Below are 27,133 nucleotides of genomic sequence, written 5' to 3' on the forward strand. Positions count from 1 at the left end.
ATGGGTGGAACAGCCCAAGGAGAGACAACAGGGAATGGGCGACGGTGGCACATGGAGACTGTGGGCCTTGTCTATGACAGCAGCTGTTACTCTGCTCTAGCAGATGGTTGCCATGGGAATGTAGGTCCAGACTTGTCAGATATTGTGATTTTCCATACTTTCATGTGAAATTTCCCAGTTTTCAAATATTGGGCACTAATTCATTTTTTAATGCCACCGACTAAGAATATCTTGTGCATCATATTTGACCTACAGGGCTGCCAGTTTGTAATCAGCACCAGGGAGTCAGACACCGGCCCCAAAGCTGGGGACGGCCACTTTCTGCCATGTATGGAGACTCAGAGAAGCCCTCAGTGTAGCCGGAAGAACAAAGCCTGCTCCTGCTGGCTCCTTGCCCTCTGCCTCCACCCCCACCCCAGGAACACTACAGACCCACATTTCCTGGCCTTCTTTCTCGGCCCTCCTGCCCTTCTTTCTAGGCCCAGAACTGTGTGATAGTTAAAGTGATGGGCTCTGAAGTCAGAGAGACCTGGGTTCAAGTGCTGACTCTGCGACCTCTGGCTGCGTGCTCTCGGGAAATTGACTTCACCCCTCTGAGCCCCAATTCCTTCCTTTGTAAGACAGGGTACTTTCTTCATAGGGTTGTTATTGGGGTTAAAGGAGATAGAGCTCAGAAAGCTCTTAGCACAGTGCCTGGCATCCAGTACACACTGAATGAATGTTACCCATTATTGTTATTTTTATTATTGCCATGTCGTAGCATTCCTCCTCAGCACAGCCCTGTCTCAGAGCCCTTTCTTGTTTGTGTAACTCTCTGGGCACTTACCATTTGTTCTTATTACTTTTTAAAAAAAATTTATTTATTTTAATTGGAGGCTAATTACTTTACAATATTGTAGTGGGTTTTGCCATACATTGACATGAATCAGCCATGGGTGTACATGTGTTCCCCATCTTGAGCCCCTCTTACTACTTATCACTATTTCATCAGCCTTGGTATATTGTAAACTCCTCTTAGAGGGAAAGGCCACGTTCTCTCTCTCTTTATATGAATGAGAGGGGAAAGAAAGTAGTTGAAACTATTTTGTACATAGTGGGTGCTCAAGATACATGTATTTGTTGGTGCACTGCTGGAATTTAAGCTCCATGACAGCAAGGACCTTGTCCATCTCATTAACTATTGGATCCCCTGAGCCTAGTTTTTTACATATATGTTGAGCATATATGGAACCCTCAATAAACATATATCGAATAAAAGAATGAAAGGCATCTCTTCCCCCTCTCCCAGGATTCTTTAACATACTTAGGAGGTTATTGGTGCAAATTCAATCTGCTGTTTTAAAATAGTAGGTTCTGGAATCTCTGTTAAGAGCTCCCCATTTTTCCTTTGGGAAACTGTCCTTCCCCCACTCAAGGTGGCTTCCCCATCTGAACTCTAGGAATAGTCATGTGGCCCAAGACTAGCCAATTAGAGAAAACTACCCCCTGGCCACAGTGATTGGTTCAAGATGGGCTTGTAAGTCAATCAAAGCCAATCAGAGCTGAAAGGATTGGGAAGAAAAAATTCACTTTCCTCAGAGGAAGCTAAGTCATGAGAATACAAGGCTAGAGCTGCTAGTGGCCGCATTACCACAAAGAGGAGAAAGCTTGCCTAGAAAGGAAGCAGACACAGAAAAAGGCCTGAGAAACAGAAAGAGACAGGTTCCTAATGGTATCTTTTGAGCAAGCGTATCTATTTGTGCCTAAATCCAAGCCCTTGACTGTTGTCTTAGAGACAATAAATTATTTTTTTTTCAAGTCACCTTGAGTTGAGTGCTAGTCACGCATCCAAAGGAGAGCAGATTAATATTTGGATTCTATAGAAAGGCAGTCATAGTAGACATAAACATATATCTTTATAGGAATGTGCCCAGCCACAGTGATCTTTCTGTAAGAACTGGTGCCTACCCACAAACTAGACTAACAGCCATGTTAGTACTGAACCCTGCCCTCCAACTATACAACTGGTTGGACCAGAAGTAGATGTGTATTGCAGCGTAATCAGATCAGATTCTCTCTCCTGGGGATTTGGGTTTAGGACTGAAGAGATCCTAGTTCTGTCTGAACTACATGCTTAAACTGAGGGGATAGAAAGTTGGGAGCTGGGAGAAAGTCACATTCATGGGGGACCTTAGAAACTGATCTATTCAAGAAGAATGAGGTTGACTCACATGGGAAGAGAGGCCGTGACCTCTCTGAGAAATAGAGAGCAAACAGAGAGAGAGAGAGAAGAGTTGCTTCCTCTTTTCTCATGAGGCAAATTACTTCTCCTTTTAGGCTCCAAGAGATTTCTCTGTGTTCATATAATTCTCTCTTCTACCATTACACTCCCTGCTTTTTTGAAAACTTAAAATAGCTTTAGAGGTTTGTGTGTGTGTGGGGGGGGTTGTTTTTCCTTATATCTAAAATGTTTTTTAGACAACTATCTTAGAAACAAGTCTGCAGTCAAGGTGTCCTGTTTACAAGGTTGATGAAGTCCCTTTGCTAGGCTTCCTAATCAAGACACCTACACATTCAGTTATTAGCTGTGTAACCTTGGCCAGAACACATGGATTCACTGAACTGGCTTCCTCCTCTATAAAACAGGAATAATAATGCCCACCCTACCAGGTAGTTAAGAGTGAATGAGATAAGGTGGAAAGATTTTACTTAGCACAGTGCTGGGCACCAAGAAGCCATGTAATCATTTTGTGCCAAATGCAAAAGAGGGGTTGAGTCCAAGTCCAGAACCAGGCCACTAAAAGGTGCCAGTTGGAGAAGACTTTTGAGAGTTCCTTGGACTGTGAGGAGATCAAACCAGTCTATCCTAAAGGAAATCAATGCTGAATATTTGTTGGAAGGACTGATGCTGAAGCTCCAATACTTTGGCCACCTGATGCGAAGAGCCAACTCATTGGAAAAGACCCTGATGCTGGGAAAGATCGAAGGCAAAAGCAGAAGTGGGTAGCAGAGGATGAGATGGTTAGACAGCATCACCAACTCAGTGCACATGAAGTAGTGAAAGACAGGGGGCAGGCTGCAGTCCGCAGGTCACAAAGGGTCAGACTCGGCTTAGCAACCGAAGAACAACAGCTACACGAGGAAGTCTAAGGGAACAAGCCTTCTCCCCATCAGCACCCTTTTCATCATGTGCACCCGATTTTCAAAAGCATTGAGGAGGCAAAGAGTGTCTTTATTTTTAAAAATGCCAGTTCTGGGGACTTCCTTGGTGGTCCAGTGGTTAAGAATCTGCCTTGCAATTCAGGGGACTTGAGTTTAATCCCTGGTCAGGGAATTAAGATGCCACGTGCTGAGGAGCAACTAAGCCCACATGTCACAAGTACCGAGCACGCCACAAGTAGAGAGTCCAAATGCTGCAATGGAAGCTCCTGCGTGCTGCAACTAAGGCCTGACAGAGTGAAATTAATAATTTTTTAAAAAAAGGGTATATAAATGCCTATTCTGGAACTCATTCCAAGGATATAATTCAGACAAAAAATACATTTGCATAAGAATGCTCATTGCAGTAGTGTTTATATTGGAAAAAAATTGGAAATGACTGACATGTTCAACACTGTGTTTCGTTTAATAGATGATAGTACATATATACAACAGAATATTATAAAGACTAGAAGAACAAAAGACAATCTTTTTAAATTAAAATAAACATGGAGTAGTTTGCCAAATATTATAATGTAAAACGCAAAATGTGAACATTTAAGGTTAAAGCACAATATTTCAAAGAAGTTTCTCCTTCTCATCCCAGCATCACACACACTGTCTCACACACCACTCGCCCAGCTATACATTCATCTTCTCTGCCTTTGGGGTAACTAGGGTGTGAAAACTGAAGAAGCATTTATGTAAGTTCAAGTCCTGAGGCCTCTAACATTTGAGGTATCGACAAAGATGGATGTTCACATCATTTTCTGAGCTTAAAAAAAAAGCAGCTTACAAAAATATTGCGGACAATGTGAACAATGGTTATCCCAGGCCATGGGATTTCAGGTGTCTTTTTCTTCTTTGTACTGTCATGTATGGTTTGAAATGTACATAATGTATATACATTATGTTTATATTTATGAGAAAAAATGAAGCTATTTTCATAAGAGAAGGGAGTTACCTTGACTTTATTTTCTCCTCTATTGTCCTCAATACATATTCTACCAGATTACCTCTAATATGCCTTCCTTCTTCATGCACAGGGAGACGTACCTGGCTGCCCGGTTCTGTGGAGCTGCTCCAGACAGAAGCTCCTTGTTCAGGGAGGGGAACCTTCCATGAGCCTGGCAGAAACGCTAGGCAGCTCACTACTGCCCTCTTCTGGTCAGAACACGGCAGTTCTGATGTGCTAAACAGCACACCAGTCACATCGTGATTGGCCAAGGTCACCTACCCTTGCAGTCATCAGCGTGCTGCACACCACCACTTGCTCTAGCAGGTGGAATAGAACGTCTCCTGGGAACCTCTGGCTTGGCGTGGACAGCACTGTCCTGATGGGTTTGCAGTCATACCCTTAGCCTCCCTTAGCCCAGGTCATAGCCTGTTTGAGGGTGGGGTACTGAGTAAGTGATGAAAAACTTTCCTGCTCGCTAAAGAGCACTGATGGTTTGGAGTTCAGGTTCCAGAAAGTAGAAGGCAGGGTTGAAAGAAGATAAATACAATCATCCCAATTATAAAAGCTCTTAGGACCCAGGGGTTAAGACTCCGAGCTTCCACTGCAGAGGGTGAAGGTTCCATGCTGGCTGGGGAACTCAGATCTCACATGCCATGTGGTGTGGCCAAAGTAAATAAATAAAGCTTGTGTTCTTGTATGCTTCTAATTACTTTTCAAGTATTTGTCAAAGCAGCTTGATATGCACAAATAAATTCGCACAAGGATATTTGTTGCAGAATTGTTGGCAAAGCACAAAACTGCAATCTAAATAGCACTCAGTATGGGGGCATTTGGACAAAATGGAATAGTATGCAGCTGTTAAAAAGAATGAGGTGGATCTATATGTGCCACTCTGAAATGATGTCCAAGATTCATTGTTAAGTTAAAAAAAAAAAACCAAGCACGATATGTAACTGTCAATAAGTGTAAATGTGTTGTGTCTTAAATAAGGATCTGTGTAACAGTACACATTTCTATTTAGATATGTATAGAATACATTGGAAGGAAACACTAGGAATTAATAATAATAATGACTATCTCTGGAGATGGCAAAAAGAAAAGAGAACTAATCTCAGTTCAGTTCAGTTCAGTCACCCAGTCGTGTCTGACTCTTTGCGACCCCATGGACTGCAGCACACCAGGCCTCCCTGTCCATTACCAACTCCTGGAGCTTACTCAAACCCATGTCCATTGAGTCAGTGATGCCATCCAACCACCTCATCCTCTGTCATCCACTTTTCCTCCTGCTTTTAATCTTTCCCAGCATCAGGGTCTTTTCAAATGAGTCAGCTCTTCATATCAGGTGGCCAAAGTATTGAATTTTCAGCTTCACCATCAGTCCTTCCAATGAGTATTCAGGACTGATTTCCTTTAGGGTGGACTGGTTGGATCTCCTTGCCCAAAGGACTCTCAAGAGTCTTCTCCAACACCACAGTTCAAAAGCATCAATTCTTCGGAGCTCAGCTTTCTTCACAGTCCAACTCTCACATCCATACATGACCAGTGGAAAAGCCATAGTCTTGACTAGACGGACCTTTGTTGGTAAAGTAATGTCTCTGCTTTTTAATATGCTGTCTAGGTTGGTCATAACTTTTCTCCCAAGGAGTAAGTGTCTTTTAATTTCATGGTTGCAGTCACCATCTGCAGTGATTTGAGAGCCCAAAAGAATAAAGTCTGCCACTGTTTCCACTGTTTCCCTGTTTCCCCATCTATTTGAAGTGATGGGACCAGATGCCATGATCTTAGTTTTCTGAATGTTGAGTTTTAAGCCAACATTTTCACTCTCCTCTTTCACCTTCATCAAGAGGCTCTTTAGTTCTTCTTCGCTTTCTGCCATAAGGATGGTGCCATCTGTGTATCTGAGGTTATTGATATTTCTCCCAGCAACCTTGATTCCAGCTTGTTCTTCATCCAGGCCAGCATTTTGCATGATGTACTCTGCATATAAGGAATCCATACATACACACACACATACAAAAAAAAAAAACTGTTAAAACTAGTAAATGAGTTTGGCTAGGTTATAGGATATACACAAAAATAAGTTGAATTTCTATACACTATGTCTTAGTCCATTCGGCTGCTATCATAGAATACCATAGATTGGGTGCCTTAAAAACAACAAAAATTTATTTTTCACAGCTCTGGAAGCTGGAAGTCTGAGACCAGGGTGTCAGCACGGTCAGGTTCTGGTGAGATCCTCTTCTGGGTTGCAGACAGCTGTCTTCTCTGGGGTCCCTTTTATAAGGGCTCTAATTCCATTCATTGGATTCACGCTCATGATCATATCATCTCCCAAGGCCATCATCACACTGGGGATTAGAACTTCAATGAATGAACTTTGTGGGGACACAAATATTCAGCCCATAATAACTAGCAATGAACTATCTGAAAATGAAACTGAGAAAATAAATTTATTCACAATAGCATCAATAAGAATAATATACTTAGGAATAAATTTAACAAAAGGAGTACAAGATTCATACACTGAAAACTACAAAAGATTGTTGGAAAAAGAAGAGATTAAAAGAAGACTCAAAAGATACCTAAGACTTAAATGGAAAGAAATCTGTTCATGGATTGGAATGAACAGATGGGTTTCTGGGGAGTAAGATGATAACATCCCCGAACTAATCTACAGTTTCAATGCAAGGCCTATCAAAATCTCAGCTGGCTTTTTTTTTGCAAAAATTGACAAGCTGATGCTAAAATTTATATGGAAATGCAAATGACACAGAATAGTCAAAACAATCTTAGGGGGGAAATTTCAAGCTTCTTAACATAGCTAAAATAATCAATGTGTGATACTGGCACAAGAATAAAAAATAAGATGAGACTTCCCTGGTGTCCAGTGGCTAAGACTCTGCACTCTCAATGCAGGGGGTCCAGGTTTGATCCCTGATCAGAGAACTAGATCCCACATACCACAGCTAAAGACACCACAACAAAGATTAAAGATCTCTAGCACTGCAACTAAGACCCAGTGCAGCCAAATAAATACATGTTTTTTTAAAAAATAAGATTCACTTCAGTTCAGTTGCTCAGTCGTGTCTGACTCTTTGCGACCCCATGGACTGCAGCACACCAGGCTTCTCTGTCCATCACCAATTCCTGGAGTTTGCTCAAAACTCATGTCCATCGAGTCAGTGATGCCATCCAACCATCGTATCCTCTGTCGTCCCTTTTCGCTCCTGCCTTCAGTCTTTCCCAGTATCAGGGAATGAAATAGAAATGAGAGTCTCGAAATAAACCTCTACATTTATGCTCAATTAATTTTAGACAAGAGTGCAAAGGAAACAATTGGATATCCATAGGCAAAAGGACAAAGCTGAATCCCTACTCATGCCATATAAACAATTTAATTCAAACTATATTATAGACCTAAATGTTAAAGCTAAAACCACAAAACTCTTAGAAGAAGATACAACAGCAAATCTTTGTGACATTGTATTAGGCAATAGTTTCCTAGATATGACACCAAAAGGACAAGCAGCAAAATAAAGAAATAGATAAACGGGGCTTTGTAAATATTGAAAATCTTTTGCTTCAAAGGATAATGGAGCAGTGAAAATCTTCTGGAATTAGAGTGTGGTGATGATAGCACAATTGTGTGAAGATACTAAAAATCACTGAGCTTTACACTTAAAAGTGAACCATGTTGTATGTGAATTATGAGATTGGTGCAAACATAATTGTGGTTTTGGACTATGAGTTTTAAATAATTATAACTAGGCTCAAACACATCTTTATTAATCAAAGTAGGAACCATTGCAATCAGCACATTTTTGCCAATAATAAATAAGTTTGTTTATTCCTGTAGTGTAAAAATCTGTGCTTCGGGATTTGACAAACTCTTGTAAAGCATTTTCTGCTTCCTGTTGGTTGTGGAAGCATTTTCCCTGCAAAAAGTTGCTTGAAGAAGTGGTAGTCTGTTGGTGAGAGGTCAGGTGAATATGGCAGATGGGTAAAATTTCGTAGCCCGATTCTTTTAACTTTTGAAGCATTGGTTATGCAATGTGCGGTCGGGCGGAATCATGGAGAAGAACTGGGCCCATTCTGTTGACCAGTGCTGGCTGCAGGCATTGCAATTTTCAGCACATCCCATCAATATGTTGAGCATACTTCTCAGATGTAATGGTTTCACTGGGATTCAGAAGGCTGTAGTGGATCAGACCAGCAGCAGACCACCAAACAGTGACCATGACCTTTTTTGGTGCAAGTTTGGCTTTGGAAAGTGCTTTGGAGCATCTTCTCTGTCCAGCCACTGAGCTGGTTGTCGCCAGTTATCTCTTAAAATCCACTTTTCCTCGAACACCACAATCCAATAAAAAAATGATTCGTTGTTGTTGCAAAGGATAAGAGAAGATGACACTTCAAAACGACGATTTATTTGATTTGCAGTCAGCTCATGAGGCACCCATTTATCGAGTTTTTTCACTTTTCCAATTTGCTTCAAATGCCAAATGACCAGAGAATGGTCAACGTTGAGTTCCTCAGCAACTTCTCCTGTAGTTGTAAGAGGATCAGCTTCTATGATTGCTCTCAATTGGTCCTTGTCAAATTCTGATGGTCTGCCACTATATACTCCTCATCTCAAGGCTCTTGTCTCCTTTGTAAAACTTCTTGAACCCCCACTGCCCTGTACGTTCATTAGCAGTTTCTGGGCCAAAAGTGTTGTTGATGTTGTGAGTTGTCTTTGCTGCTTTATCACCCATTTTGAACTCAAATAAGAAAATCGCTCAAATTTACTTTTTGTCTAACATCATTTCCATAGTCTAAAATAAATATAAAATATATATAATAAGTGAAGACACTCTGTTGTGTCCGACTCTTTGCGACCCCATGGACTGTAGTCCACCAGGCTCCCCCATCCATGGAATTTTCCAGGCAAGAGTATTGGAGTGGGTTGCCATTTTCTTCTCCAGAGGATCTTCCTGACCCAGGGATCGAACCTGGGTCTCCCATACTGCAGGCTGACGCTTTTATCACCTGAGCCCCCAGGGAAGCCCGCATAATAAGTCATTAGCAAAAAAACATGAAGTGACGGACTTCCCTGGTGGTCCAGTGGTTAAGACTCCATGCTTTTGGTGCAGGGGGCGCAAGTTTGATCCCTGGTCAGGACGCAGGTTCAATCCTTGGTCAGATCCCACATGCCACAGTGCAACTAAGCGTGTGTTCTTAAACAATGACCCAACTCAGCTAATAATAATACATAAATAAATAAATATTAAAAAAAAAAACATAAAGTGAGAAATGAGCATTAAAATGATACATAACATAACCACATTAAAGAACATATTCCAATATCAAATGGCAAAGTTCAACAGTACAAAACCGCAATTATTTTGCACCCACCTAATATATGGCAATAAAGCTATTATTTTTTTAAAAAGGACTTTGTGATTATTAAATGGGAAACACCCATAATTTCCTCCTGATGTTTTCCTTCCATGGGCAAGGCATTCATTGATACAATAATCCTGTCTTCTCTCTGCCTCCAACTCATTCTTCCCCTAAAGCAGAGAAATAACTCAATAGATCTGAGTTCGGGATAAAGAACTGTTACATGTAGTTCTGCACACTCCTTTCCTCCTGGATTTCCAGGAGGCATTCTGCATGCTTCTCTATATCTATGTCTCTACAGCATCAGCCCCTCATATGTGCCAGGCATTGCTAAAGGAGCTAGACAGTCAGTTTGAAAGAATAGTAACCTAACTCCTGCTATAAAGGAGCATACATTTTAGTGAGAAGACTGATAATAAACCAGAGTATATTCATATATTATCTTAGATGGTGTTAAGTCCTAAGGAGAAAAAAATAACATAGGAAAGATGAATAGGAAATATCAGGAGAGGGTGTGAAATTTTAGGTAGAATGTCCAGGAAAAGCCTCACAAGATGGCATTGGAACAAAGACCTGAAAGAGATCCAGAAGCTAGTCATGTGTATATTTGGGGGAAGAGATTTTCCAGGTGGAGCAAACAGCATATGCAAAGGCTCTGAAGTAATGGGGAGGAGGAGCCTGAAACATGAGGTCTGAGAAGTCTCAGGAAGCCAGCTCAGATAATGCCTTGTGGCTCAGAGTACAGACTTTGGCTTTTACTCATGACTTTAACCGCTGAAGGTTTTCGAGCAGAGAGGTGACATTTAAATCTGTTGAGAATAGATTACAGAGGGCAAAGGCAAAAGCAAGAAAATCAACTAGGAGGCTGTTACAGTGATAATGATGATGGCTTGGACCAGAAAAGGAGCAGTGGAGAGAATGAGAAAGGGTCAACTCTGGAGTTATTTTGAAGGTAGAGCCGACCAAGTGTGCTGATAGCCTGGAGCTAGGGTGTGTGAGAGAGAGAAATTAAGGATATTTCAAGGTTGATGTCCTGAATAACTAAAAGATGCAGTTGCAATTAATTGATCAGAGGTTAGGGGGAATGGACCAGGAACTCAATCCTGGGCATGTTAGTTTTCAGATGCCCATTGGACATTCAAGAGGATACGTTAAATAGATAGTGGGATACGCGAGTCTGGAGTTCAAAAGAGACGTCCAAGCTACTCATTGGCTTACCGTTTAGCCACTTGCTAGCCTCATGACCTTAGACAAGTCACCTATCTTAGAGCTACATACTCCTCTTCTGTAAAACAAGGATAAAAACAGTAGCTCTAACACACAGTTGTTGTGAGAATCAAATGTGATGATCTGTGAAGTAACTGGTTCACAGGAGGCTCTGAATAAATTATCGCTATTATTAAGTTCAATTAAACATGCATTTAGTTGCTGGAAACACAAACAATGAAAGATACAGTCCCTGCCCTCAATCCCAATGGAGAAAACTTGGTCAAAGTTTTCAACAATCTTTAAGGTAACAATAATCATTTGGGAGAAACGTCAGGTCCTGGCACCTAAGAGAATAAAGAGAAGAAAGGAAGAGTCAAATATGATGGACAATAGGGACTTCCCTGGTTGTCCAGTGTCTAAGACTCCATCCATGCTCCCAGTGCAGGGGGCCTGGGTTTGATCCTTGGTCAGAGAACTAGATCCCAACATGCCACAACTAAAAAGGTCCTGCATGTCACAAGCAAGATCAAAGATCCCTCAGGCTGCAACTAAGACCTGGTGCAGCCAAATAAATAAACAAATGTTTAAATCTTCCAAAAAGCAAAGATAATGGACAACTAACCCCAGGATGAAACAGTCCGGAGAACTGGAGGGAAAACCAGAATTTATATGTGGTCCTGACATCAGCTTGCTGGGAAGCTTTGGACTCATCAACTCTCTATCTCTCTCACTTCCCCAAACGGTAAACCCCAGTTCCCGTGAGATGTTTAAAAGTGACCAAAGGTGCTCAGGGGAAAAACACAGATGCAATAACACTAATCACATCACTTCCCTCAGGCCTATTTTCCCTTTCCTCTGATTGAGCCCTGTCTCCCCATGAGGACTTCTCCAATCTCCTGTGAGCCCCAAACCTGGTTTTTCTAAGCTTCTAGGCAGCAGGGTAAATAGCTCAGAGACTCTGAACAACACTGAAGACCCCTAGCACATGGCAGAGGTGCTTGAACCAAAACGAAGAGGAAAGTCAGGAGCATAAGGGGAGAGAAGGTATCACTGAATTCATACTGGGCAGGGGTTGTGCTAGGTGTTCTCATGGCTGAGAAAGTTGTTGCAAGGATTAAATATGAACTCACATTAGAGCATTGGGCCCAGGGTCTCGCATATAGTAAGAGCATAATAAATGTTGGTTGTATCATTTTTATTGCATCTCTTTTAATCCTCACAACAACCTTGCAAGCTTAGTCCTCACAACTTTACAAGCTGGGCTCTAAACTAAGAGGCAGGGACTTCCCTGGCAATCCAGTGGTTAAGAATTTGCCTTCCAATGCAAGGGATGCAGGTTTGATCGCTGGTCAGGGAACTAAGATCCCACACGCCATGGGGCAACTAAACCCTCACGCAGCGACTACTGAGCCCACATGCTCTGCAATGAAGATCTCACACGTTGCAATGAAGATCTCACACACCGCAATGAAGACCCAGTGCAGCCAAAAATAAAGATAAAATAAGAGGCTACGCTGTGCTTAGTTGCTCAGTCATGTCAGACTCTTTGCGACCCCATGGACAGCAGCACGCCAGGTTCTTCTGTCCGTGGGGAATCTCCAGGCAAGAATACTGGAGAAGGTCCCCCTCTTCCAGGGGATCTTCCCAACTCAAGGATCAAACCCAAGTCTCCTGCATTGCAGGCAGATTCTTTACCGACTGAGCTACCAGGGTGTAATAGCACATGCTCTTGGATCGGACAAATCTGGGCTCACGTTCCATCTCTGCCACATCTAGGCTTTTGGAACCCCGGGAAAGCTGTTTTATCTTACTGTAAAGAGGAGGAAATAATGGTCATTACTAAACAAAGATTCATCTAAAACACTTAGGGTAGGGCCTGGCACACGGTAGCTGCTCAAGAATCACTAGATATTCCTAGTACTCTTGGAGGAGAGGACACAAAAGTTCCAGAGGTTAGGTTACTTATCCAAATTCACACAGCCAAGTAGAATAGACTCCTGTGGTTTTATCTTGCTCAGTATCCATACCTCCTCTTTTGGTTAGAGTACCTTCGCTCTTTGGAGAACCACCCTCCCCCACCCTTAGGCCTTGTGATTTGGGTGGAGTTGACACCTCTATTTCAAGCTTTCAGTGAGGGTGTGTGACTCAGATCTGGCCATTTGCTTATCCCATCTTCCTGGTCACAGCAGTTGGTTCAAGGGTGAACTTGTGGCACTTCCCTGGTGGTCCAGTGGCTAAGATTCCACATTCCCAATGCAGGGGCCCTGGGTTCAATTCCTGGTCAGGGAACTAGATCCCACAATGCCATAACTAAGAGTTCAAATGCCACAACTGAAAAAAAAAAAAAATCCCACATGCCACATCAGAGACAGTAGATCCTGTGTACCAAAACCAACACCTGGCACCACCAAATAACTTTTTTTAAAAAATTGTTTTTAAAGAGTGATCTTGTGACCCATGCAGAGCCAACAAGAATGCTGGATCTTTGTTGAATCCATCGGGAAAGATATGAACCTGGCTTTGGACGTGACACTGGGAGGCTATAAGTTTGGATTTGCTGGGGGTTGCCAGGTAGAGAGAATGCCTGAGTGCCATGCAAATCCAAAGGAATCAGAGCTGAAGAACAGAAAGAGACTGAAACCTGCAAACTCTGAGCTCTTGCCTAAACACTTGAGCAGACACGTCTAAAGTCTGTACCTCAAGCTTCAGGTACTTGAAGCAATAATGAGACAAGAATTCACATTCTCTCTCTCTCCGCCTTAAGACAACCAAAAAATCCTTACTTGGCAAATGCATCAGTCAGGGTCCCAGCTGAAAGCAGATGGCACACTCAAATTAGAATCATTGGAAGAGGGTTTATTTACTATGGTATAGACACTGTAAAGTGGAAATGAGTGTTAGTCACTCAGTCGTGTCTGACTCTTTGCGACCCCATGGACTATAACCCGCCAGTCTCCTCTGTCCATGGAATTTTCCAAGCAAGAATACTGGAGTGGGTAGCCATTCCCTTCTCCAGGGATCTTCCTGACCCAGGGATTGAACCTGGGTCTCCTGCTTTGCACACAGATTCTTTACCATTTGAGCCACCAGGGAAGCTCAGTGTAAGAGAACCTCAATGGGAAGCATGGTGACCTGGGACTAGTAATAACTGAGGAGTTATCACTACATCTAGGCCTGAAGAACAGAGGAGAAAACAGTCACCTGGACCCAGAGGAGGGCCTTTGGTAGAAGAGCAGTGGCTGTCCATCACAGAGTACCGCCAGCTTGTGGAGGGAGCCAGGGGTGTAAATACCTCTCTCTCCTCTTGCCTGTCATCCACAGGCTCCTCAATGAACAGGCCTAGCAAGAAGCCAGAAGGCAAAAAGTCTGTAGGTGTAGCAAAACCAGGCAGACCCAAGGCAGGATGGGAGATGGATACAGAGAGGCAGACAGGAGATGGCCCCAAAGCCTCATCTGGCGGTCTCTCAGATAAAGTCCCATGAAGAACTTTGGAAGCTGAGTTTTAGTTCTCTCATAGTTCCCTGTACAGTGCTCACCTCCCTTCCCTGGAGAAGACCCCCAGGTTGGCACACAGGAGATAGGAATTCTGAGCATCTGGGAAGAAGAGATAGGAATTCTGAGCATCTGGGAAGAAGATGCTAACCTTGCAGAGAGAAAGAAGCTGCCAGGCCAGTGGACCACGTGGCCAGAGCCCTGGACCCTCAGGTCCTCACCCCGCCAGCTCCTTTGACCCCATGGAAATCTGTCTGCCAGCCGGTTTGGCCCCAATCTCGGGCACCACAGGCAGCAGCTTGGTGACTTCCCTTTCTCTCCATAGGAGATGTCTGCTTCCTTCTGCAGCCAAGCCAGAGAAGCTTCTGGGATTCCCCAAGACTGGCCGGGGCCCAAGAGGGCCCTGAGGACAGGGCTGAGCTGCATCCAAGTATCTTGTTTTGGCCACACAGACACCTGTTCCCTCTTCTTCCTTTACAAAACAACTCACCCTGATCTTTTCAGCCAAAATAGTTTCCTCCCTACCTTTCAAATCCAGTTTAAGCCTTAGAGTCTCTTCAGAAAGGCTTCCTCATTAACTCGCCTGACTCTACATTCTCCTGCTATAACAATGATGATAACAGAAGAACTTATACATGTACAATAACTAATAATAGCAATGTGCACACCACTGAGCTCATTGCCTTGTGGAAACCATTTCACTTAATCCTCACGACCACCTTGTGAAATAGGTGCTATCAATAATATAGACTATGTTGTGAACTGGCACCCCTCAGATTGGCACCTTAGAAGCAATTACTTTATTCATTTCTACAGAGGAGAAAACTGAGACTCGGAGAGGATTAAATTACTAGTTTCAGATCACACAAGTAAGCAACAGGCAGAGATGACGCCTAAAGCCAGGGACGACCGGTTGTGAAGCCCAGGCTCTTACAACTGAAATGTTTTACTGCAGCCCAGCTGTGAAATCTCCGAGTTAGGTAGTGGCTGGAGGAGTTCCTGAATTTTCTCTCTAACATGTATGTACATGTGCTGGAATCACAGTCAGTGACCCTAACTTATGTACATATAGAGTAAGCAACACTATTCCCCAAGTTTTTGCAGCAAACACCACCAGCGCCCCTTTGTGGTTAAATCCACTTGGTCACCCCTCCAGCTCTCAAACCCTAATGAGAAGCCAAACACTTGAAGATAATTTCATTAGTGATGTCAGAACACATTACAGATGAAATACAGAAAACAAAAGAACCCACTAGGAGTTACTGGTAAGACGCTTACGCTATTAGCCTGCCCCATTTCCCACTACCAACAAACCATCTTTAGCCACTTGGAAAATTGGCCTTGTTTTCACTTCCTTTGTGAAATGTCTCATGTGGTAATTTTCCCAGAGTGTAAACAAGTCTTTTCACAGTAATCAATTCATTAACTTCTCACAAAAAACACTATAAAGTAAGTCATGTTATCATCTCCATTTTTTAGATGGGGCATCTGAAGCTCAGAAAGGTTAAGTCACTTCCTCAGAGTCACACAGCTGGCAAGGGATAGAGCTGGGATTCGACTCGTTGAGCCAGCCTTCTGAACTTAGGCATTTAATGACTGCTACTCTGTAGTTTGACAATAAAGCTAAATGAAGATTATGAGAAAATCCATCAAAGCACTAAAAATGAAAAACATGCTATGCAGGATTGTAGAATCTACGTGCTCCAGTAATACAGAGGAGAGATCGTCCACTTAGAATGCGTGGCTGGTTGGATTGATCAGCAAAGGTAATGTGGAGAACAGAGAGCTGAGGAACAGCCATCAGAGTGTCTATGGGACAGGCAGGTAAGCTTAGAGAGCAATCAGGGAACAGACAGCCGTGGTGGAGGGTGAGTGAGTGACCCCTGAACCTGCAAGGGGAAACTTGAGGATGGTGCTAGAACATCATCTGGTGGGAGAAGTTGGGAGGAAGGACTAGCAAAGTGAAGAAGAGGCGCCCTTCTTTTCCTTCCTTAAACCTGTTTGCTAAATCCCTATTCTATGCCAGGCACTGCTGCCTTCACAGAGTTTGCAGTCTAATGGAAGAATGTATTAGTACATTTTTGGTTGCAAGTGACAGAAACCAACTCACACTGGCTTAAGCAAAGGGGAATTTGTTGGCTCACTTGACTGAAAAGTTGATTAAAGGGTGAACCTCAGGCTGGTTGATCCATGGGCTGGAAAATGTCAGTAGAGGCTTCCCTGGTGACTCAGTAGTAAAGAGTCTGCCTGCCAATGCAGGAGACACGGATTCAATCCCTGATCCGGGAAGACCACATATGGTATGGAGCAAATAAGCCTGTGGGCCACAACTGTTGAGCCTGTGCTCTAGAGCCTAGGAGCTGCAATGACTGAGCCCACGTGCTGCAAGTACTGAAGCCCTTGCATCCCAGAGCCCGTGCTCAGCAGCAAGAGAAGCCACAGCGATGAGAAGTCCACACACACAACTGAAGAGTAGCCCCCACTTGGCCGCAGCTTCAGAAAAGCCCGTGCAGCAACAAAGACCCAGCACAGCCAAAAATAATGACATTTTTTCAGTGGGAGTCAATCTCTTCCTGCCTTGATCCTGCTCTCCTCTGAGTTTCCTCCATTCTTAGGCAGCTTTTCTCCTTCTGGTGGTGTCGTGATGGCTGTCCCTGGCTCTAGGTTTTCTTCTTAGCCTGTCAATGTCATCCCTCTTCTAATCCCCGCCCCTGAAAAAGAATCTTTCTTTCCCATTTGTTCCAGGGAAAATTCTAAGATTGGCTCTGATCAACTACCTTGATTTTATGCCTAACACTGACCCAGTTATGGGGCTTAAGGATGGAATATGACAATTAGCCAGGCCTGAGGGACAGACACACCCTTCCGTGCAGCCCTACCCAGACCACACAGATTGAGGAAAGAGGGATGGCTCCCAGGGAAAACTGGAGTGCTAACTAAGAAGTGGGGAATGAATGCTGAGTAGGCAAGAACAACAGACGGCTGATCCAGGGATTCAGGCAATGATCCTGGTGATTACAACAGCGTGTGATAAATGGCATGTGGAAGGAAGTGGCTGGAGGAGCACATAGGAAACACCTAACCCAGAGGAAGTAACTGTAAGCTGAGACCTGAGGAGGTCTCAGGATAAGGAGGGGCATGGAAAGGGTAAGAAGGAAACGGGTTGTGAAGGTTTCTTGAGATATGTGAAACTGTGTGTTGTTTGTTAAAGTCACTTCAGTCGTGTTCAACTCTTTGTGACCCTATGGACCGCCAGGCTCCTCTGTCCATGGGATTCTCCAGGCAAGAATACTGGAGTGGATTGTAATGCCGTCCTCCAGCAGATCTTTTGGACCCAGGTACTAAACCTGCGTCTCTTACATCTCCTGCACTGGCAGGCAGGTTCTTTACTGCTAGCGCCACTTGGGAAGCCCGTGGGAAACTGTGGTCTGAGCATTAAGAGGAACAGTGTAAGTGAAGATTGCCTGGATCATGAACTTGGCCGGAGCACAAAGGAAGGCAAATTGATTTGGGCCTGAGAGGAGTTGAAGATTTCAGTTTGGGATGTTATTTTTGAGGAGCATGAGGGTCATCCTGTTAGAGATATCAAAGAGTCGGTTTGGACATGTGAATGCAGGGTTTAGGAGCAGAATCTCTGGAGGCAGCTCCAGGATGGTCATTGAAGTGTGGGTGAGACATTTCTGGCTGAGAAGATCAAGGTTGAACAGGCTCGTTGAAACGGTCAATGACAGACTTCCCTGGTGGCCCAGTGGTTAAGACTCTGCCTGCCAATGCAGAGGACGTGGGTGCAATCCCTGGTTCAGAAACTAAGATTCCACATGCCGAGAAGCAACTAAGCCTGTGCTCCCCAACAAGAGAAACCCGAGAATTGTAATTAGCGTAGCCCCCACTCACCATAACTAAAGAAAGCCCACACACTGCAATGAAGACCCAGCGCAGTCAAAAACAATATATATTTTTTTAAATTTTAAAAGTGTAGCTAAAAATAAAAAAGAAAGAACTGCTAAGTCACTTCAGTCGTGTCCGACTCTGTGCGACCCTATAGACAGCAGACCACCAGGCTCCGCTGTCCCTGGGATTCTCCAGGCAAGAACACTGGAGTGGGTTGCCATTTCCTTCTCCAATGCATGAAAGTGAAAAAGTGAAAGTGAAGTCGCTCAGTCGTGTCCGACTCTTCGCGACCCCATGGACTGCAGCCCACCAGGCTCCTCCGTCCATGGGATTTTCCAGGCAAGAGTACTGGAGTGGGGTGCCATTGCCTTCTCCGAAAAAGAAAGAAAAGGACATCCAAATGGCCAATAAGCACATGAAATCAGCATATGAAAACATCATTACTTATTAGAGAAAACACATGAGAACAATGAGATACCATTACACACCTACCAAAATGGATGGAATTAAAAGGACTGAAAGTATCAGCAAGAAAGCCGAACAAATAGAACTGCCAATGGGACTGTAAACTGGCACGACCGTTTTGGAAAACTGACAGTAATTTATGAAAGCAAAACACATGTATCTGCTTTGACCTAACAATTCTACTCACATATATATAGCCAAGAGAAATAAGTGCTTAAGGCCATCAAGAGATTTGTAAGAGAATGTTTTTAACAGCTTTATTCAGAAGAACAAACCAAATGTCCTTTGTTATATGTTTATTCAATACAATACTACACCACACACAAGCGAGAACTTAGTACTGATGCAGATGAATCTTAACAGTTATGTTGAGTGACAGAAGCCAGACTGTGTGATTTTATTTATAAAAAGCTCAAAACCAGATATAACTAGTTAATGGTGATGGAGGTCATAAGGTGTAGCTTCTCCTGTGGAAGGGGATGTACCTGAAAGGCGGCTACAGGAGGCTTGCTGGGGTGCTGAAAATGGTTTGTATCTTGATCTGGATGGTGATTATAAAGGCATTTACAGTATAAACATTTATCCAGCTGTTTATTTAAGATTTTTAAGATCTGTGCATTTGTACAACACGGAAAGCATAGCTAATATTTTATAATAACTCTAAATGGAGTATAACCTTTAAAATTGTGAATCACTATATTGTACACCTGTAATTTATATAATATCACACTATAACTATGCTCCAGGGACTTCCCTGGTAGTCCAGGGGTTAAGGCTCTGTGCCTCCAGTGCAGCGGGGGTACAGGTTTGATTCCTGGTGGGGGAACTAAGATCCCACATGCCGTGTGGCGTGGCCAAAAAATAAAAAATTATACTTCAATTAAAATAAATACTTTAAAGTTTTTTAATTTATTTTTTAAATTGAAGGATAATTACAGTAGTGTGTTGGTTTCTGCCGTACACCATGAAAAGTTTTTTAAAAAGAGATTTGTGCACATTACTGTTTCTATTTCATGCCTAAAAAACCAGGAGGGAAACTTAGCCCCACCTCCAAAATACAAAAGAAACGATGATAGCACTGATCTGGGGACTATTGATATTTTACAGTTTGTGATATGAGATGATGTTTCCTAAGACTCAGCTTGATGATGAGATCCCCCAGGGTCAGAAGTCTTTGATTCTGATCTCCAGTGTTCCAAAGCACCTGTATCAGGCCCGCAGCATCCAGGACTCGGCGTCTGCTCAGAGCAGCGCACTCCAGCCCCTGAGTGTTCAGCTCAACACTTATTTCTGGCATGTCTGCTCTGTGCCAGGCCCTGAGCTGAGAGATGGGAATATGAAGACAAATAAAACACCATCCCTGCACACTTAAAAAGCTGCCAACCAAGAGGTGAGTGCTCCAGGATGAAGGGTTCTTGCAGCAGCCAACTTATCCATCAGCACATGTAAAATAATAGTAGTAACAAACAACCACCATTTATGAACTGCCAGGTGCTTTATGTAACAGATTTCACGCCACACCCCGCCCCCCCTTAATTGCTATTTAAAACCACAACTGCCTGCAGCTACTTTTGTCTGTTAGGGGAGTGGCATAATTTTTCTCTGGGTATACAGGATCTTTGTTTAGAAAATACTTAATAAGTTGCTTTGGCATGAAGAATGAAACTCCCCGGGGCTAGGCAAGACAAAGGAGCTGAATTGCTTTGCAAATTAGAGTGGGGAAAACGCGGCAGCAGGGCAAGGGAGGGAGGTCTGAAAACAGGAGGAAGGAGATGTTAGGAAGTATAGTTAAGGAGATCTACGTTGTTTTTGTTTTCCCAGATTCTGTTCCTTAGGGTACCACCCCTTTGCCTTCCTAACCTCACACATTCTTCAGCTCTTACCTTTCAAAAATTACTTCCTCATACCACACACAGCCTTCAAAAGGAATGAGCCAAATCTCTATAGACTTGGGGAAAGGCTCAGGATATATTGTGAAGAAAAAGTAACCAGCACAATAGACGCTTAGTAGAGTCTCGTTTTTTAAAAAGGAGTTCTGAAGATGTATTTACAACTGGCTACACATGGAAAATTCCTACAAAACTACATAACACTGTATCAACAGCTGTTACGACTAGGGATAGTGGTAGGGAATATTCAGAAGCTTTTATTTTCAGTTCTTATCCTTTTTACCTTCAAGCATTTTATCAAGATATTTTATCCCTTTTTCAAAAGCCTCTTCCTCCAAGCAGCCTTCCCTGACTGCTGCAGTCCATCAGGTCCCAGGGTGTCCTGGCCTCCTCTGTTGTGACATTCAGACCTTTGTAATTCCTCTCCCAACCTCTCCCACTCCTCTACCTCCTGCATCCACTGTACTCTTCCCAGCTCCAAACTGACAGACACCAGGAACTCCTAGGAGAGTGCTTGGCATAGCTGTTAACCGAATGAATAAATTCTTCCACCTCCCAAAGAGTTTTTCTCCAACCTTGCTTTGGATCTTCCAGAGAGAGGAAGCACATACAACCCAGCCCCACCTGGGTGTGCTGCTCAGGCCCTGCTCGTGGTATTCCAGCTAATTCTCTGCCCCGAGCAGGGTGAGATGCCCTCTTTCTTCATTCTAGAGATACGTGGAAAGGGAACAACTGCTGCCCTCTTCAGAGCCTCAGCCTTGAGCGACGCTGAAACATCCAAGACCAGGGCAAACTGTGAGAAGTATGAGCAGGTGAGGGAGCCAATTACCGGAACTGGCCAGGGCAGCCTGGCTGACCTCAGCAGGAGCAGGGACGGCCCTCCCTTTCCATCTTCCTTTTCTTTCCGACAGCAGGGGAGGAGGAGACCAAGGCCTAATTGCTTTCACCTTGAGAAAAATCTGCTGCTGACCATGTGCGGAGAGAATCACTCAGTTATACAGCAGGGGCTCCAAATGATACCAGATCAGGAAGGCTGACATTTTCCCTGAGGCCCTCGCTAACGACTAACGGGAAGAGACATCCTTGGCCTACTGCCCCTCCTTGCTCAGGCCCACCAATCACAGTGTCAGCCCATTGCTGGCTTTCTTTCCGCCCAGAACCCCGCAGGGAAATTTCCAAGTCTGCCTCCTCCCCACCAAGGCTGCTGTCACTAAGATGGTGCTTTCACTGGGTTTTGCCCAGGCCAGAGTGAAGGCTCTGGGAGAGAATTAGAGCTGTCTCACAGGCGCCAATGGCCGGGTGGACACCTCTATCAATCCAGCCAGCCTCTACCCACCAAGCTCAGACAGGAAAAGTGATGCTGGCCACTGGGACTGCCAGGGAGCGCCACTGGCCAGCCACAGGTGCCCAATTCTGCCCAGACACTTCTAACAATTAAGGCAAAGGATGAACTCTCAAGGCTTCCTCCATCCCTGAGGAAAAGCAGATTCAAAAGCCACACAGTGTTCTCAACCCCTGCAGTGAAGCAAGGAATATAATAAAGAGAAAGCACTGTAGCTCAGGACAGCAGTCTTGAAGTGATGCTATGCAGGGAGTCTGCCACCAGAAGCTCAGCATTTGAGTCACTGAAAATCACCCAGGAAGTATGTGATACAGCATATGATACAATGAACAACATAAAGTCTAGGAGCACTAGCTAGTCACCTATTGGAGCCCAAGTAGAAGTTTCCTTTAGGAAATTCCTTTTTTATTTTATTTTATTTATTTATTTATGGCTTTGCTGGGTCTTCACTGGGCTTCCCTGATAGCTCAGTTGGTAAAGAATCCACCTGCAATGCAGGAGACCCTGGTTCGGTTCCTGGGTCTGGAAGATCCGCTGGAGAAGGGATAGGCTACCCACTCTAGTATTCTTGGGCTTCCCTGGTGGCTCAGCTGGTAAAGAATCTGCCTGCAATGTGAGAGACCTGGGTTCGATCCCTGGGTTGGGAAGATCCCCTAGAGAAGGGAAACTCTACCCACTCCAGTATCCTGGCCTGGAGAGTTCTATGGACTGTGTCCACGGGGTCGCAGAGTTGGACATGACTGAGGGACTTTCACTTTCACTGTGGGTCTTCATTGCTTTGCTCGGGCTTTCTCTAGCTGCAGTGAGCAGGGCCTACTCTTCACTGTGGTACACAGGCTTCTCATTGCAGTGGCTTCTCTTGTTGCAGAGCACAAGCTCTAGAGCTCAGTTCAGTAGTTGTGGCACACAGGCTTAGTTGCTCCACAGCATGTGGAATCTTCCCAGACCAGGGACTGAACCCAGGTCCCCTGCAAAGGCAGGCGGGTTCTTAACCACTGGACCACCAGGGAAGTCCTCCTTTAAGAAATTCTCAAGAGACTTCCCTGGGGGTCCAGTGGTTAAGACTCCTCGCCTCCACGGCAGGGTTCAGTCCCTGGTTGGGGAACTAAGATCCCACATGCCAGGTGATGCAGCCAAAAGAAAGACATTTTTGAGAGGCAACAGAAGACCACAGCTCCACACATAGGCCATTTCAACCACTTTCTAGCTGTGTGACTCTGGTCATGCTGCTTAACCTCTTTGAGCTCCAATTTCCCCAGCTGTAAAATAGGGTTAATAACACCTACTTTAAAGGGTGTCACAAAATAAAATTAATATACATAAACTATCATAGTGCCAGAAAGCGCTCACTAAATGCTAGGTGTTCATATTATTATTATGGTAGCATCATATCATCACACATTCCAGCACCAACACTGCTGAGGTGGAAAGTGGGAAGGCCTTTAGAAACACGCAGACCTGGTTGGATATCTAGTTCCATTACTTCCAATGTAAGGCCTTGGGAGAGTTAATTCACTTCTTTGAGCTTCAGTCTCCCTCCATAGGTGACTCAGATGGTAAAGAATCTGCCTGCAATGCAGGAGACCTAAATTCGATCCCTGGGTCAGGAAGATCCCCTAGAGAAGGGAATGGCAACCCATTCCAGTATTCTTACCTGGAAGATTCCATGGACAGAAGAGCCTGGTGGGCTACAGTCCATTGGGTTGACACAACCGAATGACTTTCACTTTCACTTTCAAGGCCTTGGGAGAATTAATTCACTTCTTTGAGCTTCAGTCTCCCTCTGTAAGAAAGCATGACTAATACAGCCTTGTCAATGGGATGGATAGAGCTCAGCCATCACCTGAGACTGAGCACATAGGTGCTCAGGGAACGTTACCTGCATGGGTACAGGATCATCACCCTCTTTCCAGCATCCTCTATCTGGTTTGTTTGGTAGTTTTTACTGAAAGACAAAAGCCTGCATGTGGTGGTTTAGTCGCTAAGTCGTGTCCAACTCTTGTGACCCCATGGAGCCTTCTAGGCTCCTCTGTCCATGGGATTCCCCAGGCAAGAATACTGGAGTTGGTTGCCATTTCCTTCTCCAGGGGATCTTCCCAATCCAGGAATTGAACCCAGGCCTCCTGCATTGAAGGCAGATTCTTTACCAACTGAGCTACAAGGGAAGCCTGCATATGGATTTTATCAAAGCCAGTGGTCTCTTTCCTGTTGAGTCTTCTAGCCATCTCTATACTATTTGACCCTGGTGGTCACTACTGAATTTTTTGAGACCTCCTGCCTGCCCCCTTGGTTTTCTTGACTCTGATCCCCTGATACTTCTCTCTCTCTTTCTTCCCAGGCTCTTCATCCTCCTTAGCTTACTCCTTATTCTTCTGTCCTTTGCTTTCCACATTCTACCTTCTCTCCCCCTGAGAAAGGCCACAACACAGTCAACAAAGCAAGCTCAGTCTATCCTTGATCCTGATCTCAAAGGTATCATTATTCTTCCAGCAACCACAAGTCAAATCCTAGATTCTTTTCTGTTTCCTTTCCTGTCTTTCTGAATCCATTCAGTTGCCAAGCATCTCTATTTTTCCCTCAAAACACTTCTCACATGTACCTCCTTCTTTTCCATCTTTCCTCTTGCCATTCAAAAACCAATACCAACCCAGATCTTATCTAGTTTAAGTGGCTAATTCCAATCTATCCTGAGTATTACAGCTGACCTGAAAAGATCACTTTAATCATACCAGATAGTCTCTTTTCACCACTCTTTCATCTCCACTCAAAATTCTATTAAGGCTGTTTCCTTCCTCCAAAGGCACTCAAGGGCTTTCATATCTGATTTTCTACATTTGACTTTCCTTCAGGCCCCAACCTAGATTCTCCACCACATGCACGCCTTCTCTGTGTCTATTTTCTCTCCTTTGCATCTGCAGCCTCCCCGGTCTGGAGTGCCATTTCCTGCTGTATTAAAATTCGATCCATTCTAGCTCAAACCTCCACTCCTCCCGGAGGCCTTCCCTGCCCACTCCAGGGTGTAGTTATCATCTTCTCTGAGTTTCTCTGATGATGTTGGTGTGGTCCTTGCAATAGAGCTCTGCCTGTTTGCGGAGTTGGTTGATGCCTACTGGGACACCTGCCTGTGCCTTCAACTCACACCACAGGGCAGAGTTGGTATCTTGTACATCCACTTGGATGACACAGCATAGTGTCATAGCAATTTGGAGTTGGATAGACGTGTTCTCATCCTAACATGTCACTTTCCCACTGGTTGCAAGACCAACCTCTCCTAGACTTCCTCATCTGAAAAATGGCCATCATAATGGCCTCAGAGATTTGTTGTGAAGATTAAATGATAATGTATGCAAATAACTCTGCACAGTGCCTGGCACCCAGTCTACATTCAATAAAAGGTAGAGATTATTATAGTTCCTGGCACCTTCCAGTCTAAGCATTACTTATGCATTCCTACTCATTTGCATAGCCAAATAGTAATTTACATAGACTGTGATATTTTACTATAGGTATATCTGCTTTCAAAACAGCTCTCCTTTCCCAACTTTCCATTTTTATAAATGGCACCACTGTTCCAAGGCTCCCAGGCTGAAACCTTGGCAGTGTACTCAGCTTTTCCTGCTCTTTCATGGGCCAAACTCGTTGGCACTTAACCATGGGCTGTCTGTAACTGTTCTGAGAATGTCTTAACTCCCTGTTGAGACTGTAAATGCTTTAAGAGCAAGAACTCTGACTTATACTGCCTTGGTATCTATTATACTGGCATAGAGCAGGAACTCAATACATATTTGTTTTCTGACAAGATTCTATCAACAAATTAATTTACAGGGCAGGTGTGAAGGAGATACTACACCAATCTGAAACACTGATCAGATATTCTGTGATTATGTTTTATCCAACATCCCTTCTCCACTCCATGAATTCCTCCTACTCATTAAGGCCCAAGTCGATATTCTCCTTGCTGTTAAGGCCCAAGTTAATAGTCTCCTTGCTGATATCTTCCATAAATATTATTTCCTTTCTTTCATTTAAACTACTTATTTAATTGCATTAAGTTTTAACCACTTTTTAAATTAAAAACTGAAAACAACTGGAGTTCCTTGATGGTCCAGTGGTTAGGACTTGGGGCTTTCACTGCCGTGGTGGGTTCAATCTGTGGATGGCGAACTAAGAGCCCACACACACAGAGAAAGTACCTGAAAATGATACAGTATAAAGTGACGATTAAATTTTTTCCTCTTAGTTTTATTTCTCAGAGATAACAACTGGGAACACTTTGGTGGGTATCCCTCAAGATCCTTTTCTGTTGCATTAGAAATTAAGAGCCTCTACTAAGACAGTATATAAATTAAACTTTTAAAAATGATTGTGTTTCTCTGAGATTTTACATGTCCCCCAAAATGACCATTTTCTAGGCCATGGGGAAAGGGATTAAAATAAATCCAAGTCGTGAAATAAATGAATAAAATTCAAATTTGTTCCATGGCAATTCGACAGTGCCTATCACACTGTACAGTTTGTATACACCTCTGCCTCCCAGCTAGATTTATACTAGAGCAGTAACTGACTTCCTTTTTTATATTCCCAACACCTATTTTGTACATAGTAAGGATTCAACACATGTTTAGTGAAGAATGACTTAACTGGGGCAGGGGGCAGGCTGCAGTGGCCTGGGCCCAGCCATGGGCACCAACCACCCTGGTGAGCCGGTTTGGCCTGCAGGATGTGCCAGAGCACATGGACATGGAGAAGAGCAACAGCATCCTGGACAGTCCAGACTCAAGGCTTCTCCCTAGCCCCAGCCACTGGTCTCTCTCGGGGCCCAGGGCAGCGAGGAGCTTGAACCAGCCCCCAGGGCTCTGGCCCAATGCAGGATCCCCCCATGGCCCTGAATCCAGCTTCTCTCTCTCCAACCCCCCAGTCTCCAGCTGCTCGCCAAGGTTATGACCCCTGGCCTTTGGCAAAGGAGTGGTGTTTGACCCCTTACCACCAATGGAAGTAAAGTACACATCCTCTATCAAGTACAGCTCAGACTGGCTCTTCATCAACGACGTCCGCCTGTCCCAGGGCTTGGCGGTGGCCTCCTGCAGCCAGATCATCTCCTGGATTCCCAGTTGCACATGGCACATCTACAAGGCGAAGGTGCACTTCCAGCCCCGCCACAAGCCTGCCCGCTGCCTCAGTACCACCATCCTCTATCTCAAGTACCCCAAGGCGTTCTACACCACCACCCTGGATGACAACTACCACAACACCCTGAGGAGGCACCTGTCCAGCATGGAGCTCGAAGTCAGGGAGTTTCTGGGCGGTGTTTACCTGTTGGAAGAGAGCTGA

General features: G+C 44.1%; 1 pseudogene; it reads left to right on the plus strand.

The window, feature by feature from the left end:
* LOC147377590 (refilin-B pseudogene) lies at window positions 1-27,133 on the plus strand (annotated as a pseudogene).

This window comes from Bos grunniens, chromosome 2, assembly GCF_055505025.1.
Source record: "Bos grunniens cultivar Pamir isolate PY7600 chromosome 2, Bosgru_T2T1.0, whole genome shotgun sequence".
NCBI classification, from domain to species: Eukaryota; Metazoa; Chordata; class Mammalia; order Artiodactyla; family Bovidae; genus Bos; species Bos grunniens.